This window comes from Hylaeus volcanicus, chromosome 3, assembly GCF_026283585.1.
Source record: "Hylaeus volcanicus isolate JK05 chromosome 3, UHH_iyHylVolc1.0_haploid, whole genome shotgun sequence".
NCBI lineage: Eukaryota > Metazoa > Arthropoda > Insecta > Hymenoptera > Colletidae > Hylaeus > Hylaeus volcanicus.
The window spans coordinates 10,144,493-10,154,942 of record NC_071978.1 but is presented as its reverse complement, the minus strand read 5'-3'; positions in this window follow the sequence as shown (position 1 = coordinate 10,154,942).

Below are 10,450 nucleotides of genomic sequence, written 5' to 3'. Positions count from 1 at the left end.
TTTTTAAATTCTAAGTTCAGATTTAGAATCAGCGACCTCAAAAACCCTTGTATACCAAGTTTCATAAAAATCGTTCGAAAGGAATTCATTAAATATTCAAGAGAAGCTACGTAGAGGTGATTGTTGTCAACTTCTTCCAGGAAATACTACTGTGTTTACGATTTTTACTACTTTACTACGTCTTACGTACGCATCTCCTTAAATGGACGTAGGTCTACTGGGTCAATCATTCATTCATAAGCACCTATGAAATAGGAAAATTTGAAGTGTCGTAACTCGGCTTGGAATCGTCCGATTCGACTCTAGCAAAATTCAAATTGTAGAGCGGACTTTCTACTATCTAATCGATAGGTATTATCATTGTTAGACACTCTTAAACAATTATTTTATTTTAATTATCAGTTTGTTGACAGAATGTAAGAATAATTAATTTTGAACGTGAGAGCACTAAAGCACTCCGATTTATACTCAGTTGTTAAAGTATTACTATCTGTACTTGATTAATCTTGAACTGTGAATTAAATTATTAATTATTAACTATCTGTCACATGAAAGTGAGATGGGGCGAAAAAGTCGCATGGTCCGTTGAGCAAAGCGAGGATTACGATATAGTGGAAACGATGAGGTGGTAATATTCTGGTAGTCCGATTGTCGAACTGTGGGGTAATGTGACTTACAAAGGGAGCTGGGCATTTGCCCTCGCAGTAATAATCAATGCTTGACTCACCTTGCGGGTTAATTTTACTAATACCTATAGCGAGTATGTCTGTGAAAATCAGTTACTTTGAGAATTTTCGTTGTCAATACGTGACGGTAAATTTAGAGCAATTTTCCTGCTTACCTTTCGAAATGGAAAATTGCATTACCGTTAACTGGTAACTTTAAACTTCGGCATCTAAATCCATGCTCTAAATTAATCCGAAAATACCCCACATTCTTGAAATCTAATCACACGGTCTAATGAGATGGCGTATCAGAGTTTAACGTCCCTCTTGCTGAGGTTCTCTATACTCATATATAATTTTTCAGTAGTTCGAACAGGAATTGCTCAGTACGATTAGTGAAAGTGTATGCGTGAAAATCATAGATATTCTCAACAATTGCAAAAATATTCAAAACAATACATATGCGATATGTTTTCATAATACAAAACAGCTAATAAATTGTCAATTTGTCATATAAAAAATTTGCTTTATTTAATTGCTTCACGTAAGAGTTTAAGTATATTACTGTGAGATAAATACATCATCACTTTAGTACTTTGTATATGTTATCCTACAATACTGAAACGAAGTATGATAATGGAACATAAACTATAATTTATTATCAGTGAACGTGATTACTATTTGATAGCAGCATTTAACAGGAAAATATTTCATGTTTGTGAATTAGATATCGCAAACGTGGTGTCCATTTTTCGATAATGGAACGCGAAACTTATAATTAATGATAAACTAGCACGAACAATAAAATGTACACATATTTTAGTAGGCAAATTAGTTTATGTATTAAATTTGCATTATCTTCATTCGATATTAAACAAAGGAAGTGCTGATAATGCAATAACGTATTAAACTAACCTTTGTTATACGCCAACTATTTTTAGGTAATTGAATAGCCATTCGATCCGGCAAACCCATGCATAATTCTCTTGTTTGGGTAATTCTATTTAATCCACTGTGATCTAGACTTAAAAAATATTGCATTTTTTACGAAATACCAGTATTTAACCGATTTGTACGAACAGAGAAATTGTAACGACATCATTATTGAAAGACGCGGTCTTTTATTATTCAACATATTGTTACGATCACCAGATATATCAAATCATGGCCAGCTACATAACATTGAATCTTCTCGAAACTTTGAAGAATACAACTGATATAAAATACAGTTTCTGGTATGTTTAAGTTGTTCCAAGTTATTATTGTTGTTGTCGTTAACAAAGGAGTATTAGTTATGGCCCAATGGTATAATAAACGCCAGCAAACAGATCTTCCATTAAGGGGGTATTCTAGCCAGAACTTAAAAAAAATCCATTTTTTCTTACTTCTTCTGTTTTAAACAAGAATTACGAGCAAAATCTTTCCCACCGACGGGCGGAAGATTTCAATGACGAGCCGCTCTACGAATATGCACATACATCGTCTGTATTTTATTGTCTTATGTTGACAAAAATGTTTTCGTTAAGTTAAGACACACATGAAAGTACCCCAAAAAACTTAACTGGGCTCAATTACTTTTCTCCATCCTAAACAAATTCTCGGAAAAAAGCTTTGTTTAGGCCTGCTTTTTAAGCAGGATCTTCTTTAAATCAATTGTTTTCGACACAAAAAAAAAATTGTTGAACATAGCTATGATTTTTACGCGTCCAAGGTGGCTTCGTTAGAAATCCTTCGCTATTAACATCTAATGTTTCAACAGACCCAACAAGCATTGTTTAGAACGATTAAAGGTGTTGCATAAATAAATCATGGAGCGTAAAATAGTAGAAGAAACATCGGTGGGTTGAATAGATACTATGAGATCCACCTAAGAGAAAACCATTGTCTGGGGAACGTGAACACTATTTGTTGGCAAAGTAGATTAGGCCGATATTGATAGAGAGAAAGAAACTATAGGGAAAGGATGAGAATAAGATAGTAGAAGTAAGCTGGTGCGGGGGAGTGTGAGTGAAACGAAGGAAGATGACGAGAAGAGCGGGATGAGAGAACGGTTGTGTTCTCAGAGAGAGGCCAATATAGACGCTCGAGATGGGATATAGCAATAGAATTTCGCTTACGAGGTATAACCGCGTTAGACGATGCCCTTTGTTGTATCAGTGCGCAATTGCCTTAAGTTCTGATCTTGTCCGATATTGATGTTCGAGAGATTGGCGAAACCTCCAATAGGATACTAAGAGTTCTATTCGCCTTCGAACGTTTCCTGGCTCCGTTCGTCTAGTTTAGAACGGTGTTCATTCTATTTTCCGTTTGTGAATTTGCAATAAATGCAATTTTATCCACCTCTCGTCTTTATCGTTGCAAACATACCAAGAATAAATTTGATATAAAGTACCATTCCAATTAAGCTCTATTATGTTCGTCTCATTTTTACAGAGAACTCAAATTTATATCGAGAAGATCGTTAACAAATTGTTATACTCTCGCAGTCTGTGTTAGTACTGCTATTACCGATTCAGAGAGCAATATTATCGCACTTCATTTGAGCTAATTAATAAGGCTTACCTAGATCTTCTCCCTAAGACGTGATATTATTAGTCATTCGAACAATCTGTTCAAATTAATTATGTGCTAATATAATATCGAGTAATTGGGGATTCTATGTACAAACGATTAATAGCCTCGTGTCTAGCGTAGGATTTGCTATGTAAACCTGAACGATGTGACTGATAGATTTCAGACAAAACGCAAGACTGCTCGTTACTTGTTACACAAAAATATGTTTTTTTTTTGTGTGTGTGTGTGTGTGTAATACATCAAAGGATCTCTAGTAGGCAAGTGACCCAACTCTCTCTTCATTTCTGGGAGGGACCAGTGACACGAATTTTAGTTGCTGAATTCATCTGTACATTAGATTTCATTTCATTACGTGTTCACAGTGTTTAATTCTACGTGAATGTGTACGGGGAACAGTAATTTCACGGAGCATTTCCTGAATAAGTAGAATTGTAGAATCCCAGAAGTAAGAGTGGGTGTAATTGAAGTAAAATGGAAGCAGAGAACATTGTTGTGCCATACGTACAACTGGAACTCAAGAGAGCTCTCTTAATTATTTACTCTTAACTTCATATTGACTTATCCGCCATTTTCGGTTAAAATGGGAACTAGAATAGACACGCCAGGACAGTCCGATATTAGGCCATAATGTCGAGTTTAATTAGGAGACAGCATTTTCCACGATTCCCTCTCTTTATTTGAAACGACGATAGAAGAAAAAAATATACGGTAGAAGAGACACATGTTGCATTTCTCCCTGTCGTATGTGTACGGTAGTGTGTATCCTTGGTATGGACTTTAGGATTTTGTTTTGTAATAAAACACAAATTTTATTGAATGTTTACGTGATTGCAATTGAACGTGGAAGATGATGTCAGGTGTATTTTGTTATTAAGACACAAAATTCTAAAGTCCCCCTTGGAAAACCGGTTGTTTGCGTGATTTTTATAACCTGGGAATATTAGATGCGAGGAACATCCTCGACTATATAGATCTACGGTTTTTCTGTTTCAAATATGACAGTAAAATAATGGTAGTAAGATTTATTTCGCATTATAATTTTAACGAAACACATTAAACCCATACTACTATATTTTCTGCATACGTACCTGCATTACCCCACTACATGGGGAATACGAGCACTTTTATGTGCTACTACATTTTCTCTCGCTCCAGTTTTGAGTGTTCATAAAATTGTACGAAAAGTACAGCGATAAAAAATTAAGTTTGCTTGGTTTTATTTAGCTTAATGTACGTATGTATAACACTATCAACTTTGTATTCGTATTTAATTTCGAGAACATGGTCGAGATATTACTTGGCAGGGAAACTTATCATCATTTTTATGTCGTAAAAGCACCATTATGCATAAGTAACCCCCATTATCGGTGCAACAAAAGGGTAGATTTACTTGCAATTACTAATTGCATTATTAAATATTAAATGCCATTTTTCGGTTTCAATACTTTGTACCATTTCTCTGAAGTCTGGTTAATTGTACAACTATATAATACAATCAATAATAAATTGCTTTCGTTTAGATAAGATGTCAGTTTCAATGTTCAGAAGAACATATACAACACAGTATGTTGTATCATTTTTATTGTGGACTAAGTGAAACAGCTACAGCAGACAAATCTTAACGTCTATGATATTTAAAAAAAATGGACAGTCGTCAACGCTCGCCTGAAAAATCTAGTGGCGATAATTCTGACGATTCTGGTACTTCGCGCCGAAAATCAATAGAATTGGACGAAGTTTTAAAATTCTTCGTGGAGTCTCATCCAAATCTGAGTATTCGGGAATTAATTCAAATTAGTCGAATAATAATATCAGGGAATACAATTATATTAGTATTTGCATGGTGAAACAGTACTAAGATATCTCTAAGAAATTAGAAAGCTTTTAAACAAGATGGATGTATATCACATGAACTGTCTTCCATGAACAAGGAGCAACAGCATACGGTGTGCAACTCGTTACTGTCGAGGCAGGGAACTGAGCCATTTCTCAGCGGAATTGTGACTAGGATTTTCACTGGAAGATGAAGAACGGATCGTTCATGCCAATTTGAAACAGACTAAACAATGGCTTTCACCTAATCAAACACCAGCACGGATATCAAAACTACCTCTAAGCCTAAGAAAGCTTGTTTCATGCATTCGATATTCTCCATTAGTGGAATTGCGACGTTGCGGTTCATATCGAATTGTTATTAGAACTTGGGGGTAGTGTAACAGCTGAAGTTTAGTAATAGTTAGACAGACTACACGAGAATGCAAATTAAAATTTTTGTATGCATAGGCGAAGAATGAAATTGAAGTATGTTTTGCTTTCTAAATTTATTAATCATATTTACAGATCTTTCTAAACTAAAACGTGGAACCTCTGACTTCACGTAAAAAATATTGCACAACTATAATACTTGAATTACTGTGATTTCTTGTTTTGTATCACATTACTCAAAACATCGAGCGCAGTCAATATTTGAAAATCAATGAATGAACTTCAATAAACATAATAGAAATTTTCTATCTACATATCTCAGGTGCAGAAATTCTCTTTTCATTCTAGCCCTTTTTCTAAACAACTTAAAATCGGTTATTTTATCTCCGGTGATCAAATCTCAATGTTTTCTCGTTTGATTCAGCTCTGGTGTCGTATTATTTTTGAATATTGTATAAAATGGTTAGCCCGCGGATATGATTCCGAATCGACAATATAAACACGAGGAACGAACAACGTTGCCATCGGCGATTCGCGGTTGAAACGCAACTCTGTGCCATACAACCGTGTTGTGGGCGTAATTTAGTAATGAATACGTATGCGCACGTGAAGTGGTACCTGCTGATATGTAGGTACGTAACATCTGGCGGCCTATGAAATGCAGGGCTGAGCAGTCTGCAGTTGAACGTTACGACCGGCAAGAGTTATGAGCCTCAACTCAATCTCCGACTAACCCTGCCTCGATATAATTGCGATACTAAAATTCGCGAAACTTTGAAAACACATAAATTTCACTCTTCGTTAACCTGGGATTTGGAATGTTTTCTCTGGTGCTTGCCTCTTTATGAGAAAGTGGAATGAAAAGCCTCCGATTAATGAAATGTTACAAATATTAAGATAAATAGTAAATAAGTGGGAACGTTTTGGCAATTATTAGGAAGAAGGTCGAGCCTCAAGATTTTCGTGGACGGACAATTAAGTGTGGGTAGAAATAATGGATATACAAACAGTGCAATGTTTATTTTTAGATTCGTACGATATAAAGAGTCGCTAATTAAACAAAAAATTATTTGATTGCATTTGTTTGATTTAAAATAGTTGCCATGATACACTTTTTCAAACAACGATATTTTATATTATCAATTTATATTAACATTTAATATAGAAAGAATGTATAGTTTAAATGAATTCGATGTTACACAGGCTAGCAAAGGAATAATAACGTTAAAAGATTAAAAATAATTAAACGTGCTCGTGTTTGCAAAGGGAAATTAAAACAACTCGAAGAAATGAGAACGTTCACAATTCCATTTCACGTTTCGCGAACGTACTTAGACATATCTGTTAAGCTTAAATAGTGTCGAAAGCCTGGCTTCCGTCTGTTTGTAAAGAAATTACTATTATTCCGGGAGTGAAATAAAAAGAATTGATTCAATAGCAGACAAAAAGCGAGAAGTTTATCTGTACCATTTCGACGTTAAACTGCATTTCCAAAGAATACATATAATGCCTTTCTCATTTGAGCTTGTCGTAGTATTTAACTTTATTCTGCTTGAAAGAAATATGGTGTCCTTATAAATTGTCGAAATCGTTTAAACAGGATTCCTTTAAAATGAGCTCAACGAGTGACAGCAACCCAACCTTACGTTGCTTTTTTTTGTACTTTTGTTGTTCGCTGAAGATCCGTTTGATGGAAAAGTAGACCGATTTAAGCAGCATTTGAGTGGAATACGGTTTACCCTGTAATGCTCTCCGAGTGCATTCGCGTAGCAAGAAAGTGGTGGCGGGATGTAGGTGGTTGAAAAAAATTGAAAGACTTTTCCTCGACATATCCTTAATGCGCTTCACTCTCGTATTCAACGGTTAATTAAATAACCAAACGAACGACCGGGTAGAAAGCTTAACTTATTTGGAAGAGAAGTAAATTTAGTATGCACCAGTCGACTGACTTGTGCCATTTTTCCAATGAAAAAAGAATTTTCCGGGCGCAATATCGCCGGTATAAAAATCTCTGCGTCTGTGAGGCTTTTTTCGTCGAGCACGTCGAGTTCTCGAAGAGATTTTCGCGTTTCGACTATTTCATCCCCCGCTCGTGGAACGAATTTCACGTTCACTGGAACGGCTCCCGGTAACTCGTATTTTAAGCTGATTTATGCTTCATTGAAATATTACGTCCACTTAGTACTAAACATTCGGTGGAATTATTATAATGCTACTAAAATTAATTTCCACAATAATATCCTCGAACTTTTGTGAATGGTCGGATACGCGTACAGCAGGAGAGAAATATTTACTGTGTGAAATTGAAATGTTTATATCGTGTTTTATAATTGTTTCGTACAGTGCAATGTTTCTGTTAAGTAGTGTGTAGTTTATATTGAATTTAAAGGGATAGTGTAACTCTAATTAATGCTTGAGAAATTTTGTATTAATTATAATCGTATCTCAATATTTCACATGTTTACTAATATCTAAATTTAGAAACATGCTTTCATCTTTTTTTTACAAATTTTCTTAGCATTATAGGTCTGAGGAATTTTGTTAATAATATTATTATAAATTCAATGTTCTATTCAATGAAATATCGAGTTTATAAGAAACGTCATCATTTTCATTCTTGAAGAATATGTGTGTTATAATTTAACACATAACACTAAGTTATTGATTATCTCTGGCATATAGAAGCTTGTCGCTATTACCATTGAGGATACTATCGATTATTAATCATCCAATTATTGTCAATTCGTTTCACGGAGCATTCCAATGATTACTAAAACGGTCGAACTTGATGATCGCAGTCAGGGGTTAACCGTCGAGGAAACGTGAGATGTATCGATGGGATGGAAGATCGAGTTCCTAGCTCATAGCACGCAATCCTTTATTACTCGTTGGATTAATTGATATTGATGTGACGTACCTTTCAAGATAGCTGATCGATATTAATGCGGCGCACCTTTTCGGGGAAGTGGCAATTAAGGTTGCCAAGATATGCAACCGCCGCGTCATTGTTTGATCTCAAACTCGTTAAACGGCTTTTACATATTGTAGTATCATAAGAAAAGCTCCAGACAGCGGAAAGTAATAACGTTGTATCGCATTCCAATATTTATATACTACTCACAAAAAAGAATAATAATAAAAGTAAATTATTTTATGTGATTGATAATAAATGGTCTTATAATCGAGGAGCTTTAGAGACAGGATATATTTGGTTTCCAGTATTTTAGTTTATAATGAACAAAGCATTAATGTAGTATAGTGGAACTGGACTTATTTTAATAGCTTAAAAATGGATTAAGCGATAGCAAATTTATTTGATAATTTTAGTTCTTGTAATTAGAATTATATCTATATTTCTATATCTAAGACTATTAATTCCAATCATGTTAAATAATCGTGGAATATCGAGAGCAGAACGAATAGGAAATTTGAAGATAATGGAACTGGACATTGAAATTTTCAAATTGGAAATTTTTCGTATCCCGGAGACACCACATTTTATTTTTTTGAAATTTTACTGTAAAAGTAAGATCCATGAAGAAATCGATTGAAAGTTCACTTTCATTGCATGAAGTTTCCAGGAAGATATGAAATATTTCTTTTCAAAGAAATTTGTTTTCCATCCTTTCTTACTAAAAAAAAGGAAAGAGTATATAATAAAACGTAGTTTATAGATTTCGTGTTAAAGGACCTAGTTCCCAGAAAAACTAAACTCGATGTACCCCTTGTTACATTTTCTTAAAGTTTAAAGTCGTAAAATCGTAATTGTATGGTGCTATGGTGAAACTTGAAAAATTGACAAACTTATAGGACTCTGAACCGAACTCCACACATATTGTACTCCGTACGCCAAACTTTACTTTAAAGTCATTTTTATCGAAACAAAATTTTCCACAGTCGTTGCTATATTGTCTTGAAAATAAATGGACCTATTGACTCGAATCTTTATATACGTGAACGTCCTCCTGATTAACATATAAAACCTTTCGCTTTCGTTAACGCGAAAAATTCTTTAAACATTTACGAACTCTCGAAGCTTGACGTATCATTCGAATTTCTAAGAAAATCCAAGAAAGTGCAAAGAAAGTCTATGTTTGGTCGCGTGAAATGAGAAACATCTTCAGGAAGAAAGGAGATCTCCCGGAACGTACGATGCATAAATTCTTTTAAACAACTACATTGTGCTGCTTTGCTTATGCGACTGCACGATCCTCTTGACGAGTGGTCGACGATGACCCCAGAAAACTCGGAACGTTTGCACAGATGATAAATCTACGGCACGTACAAGCGTCCTGTACGCAGAAGCAAAATCGTACTAAAAGATATCATGCACCGTACGTTGTACCACCGCCTCGAAATTAAAGTTGACTTAAGGAAGAGCGATGCGACGGGGCGTTAAAGAGGTTCGTAGCTTCCGCAAATTAGTTTACGTCCAACCGTTGAACGAATGGGGATTAAAGTGCATATTAAGCGAACGCATTAAGCTGGAAGCTTTATTAAGGAAAATTCTGGAAATCAAAAGAACCCGAAGACAAAGGAGGGATTGGCCGACCGCTGAGGCCACCACTCATCGGCCTGGCTGCTCTCTTGCTTGGTTAGCTGCTCGGCCAACCGACCATTTATCAAAAACGCATAACACCTATGCAAGAAAAATCGACAATGTTTTAGCTCTATCAAGTGGAGGAAGGTTGGTCTGCTTATGACACGGGAGATGGATGTACGAACCGAAACCTTGTACATTCTACAGGAAGGTAAGAACATTATGTATTATACGCTACCTACTTGCCGACAGTATCCTCTGTGACGAGAGGATAGAGACTTCAGAGTGGAAAATTGTTTAAGGTGATGTACACGTTTTCTGATCAATGGTTTACTTCTTTTGCACGGCTTCTGTTTAATTAAGCTGGTTTATTAGTAACGTGTAGTCATCGACTGGCCATGGCACAATTTCGCAAATATACTACGGTAAATATTCTAAATCGTTTTTTGTCCTCGTCGTCACACAT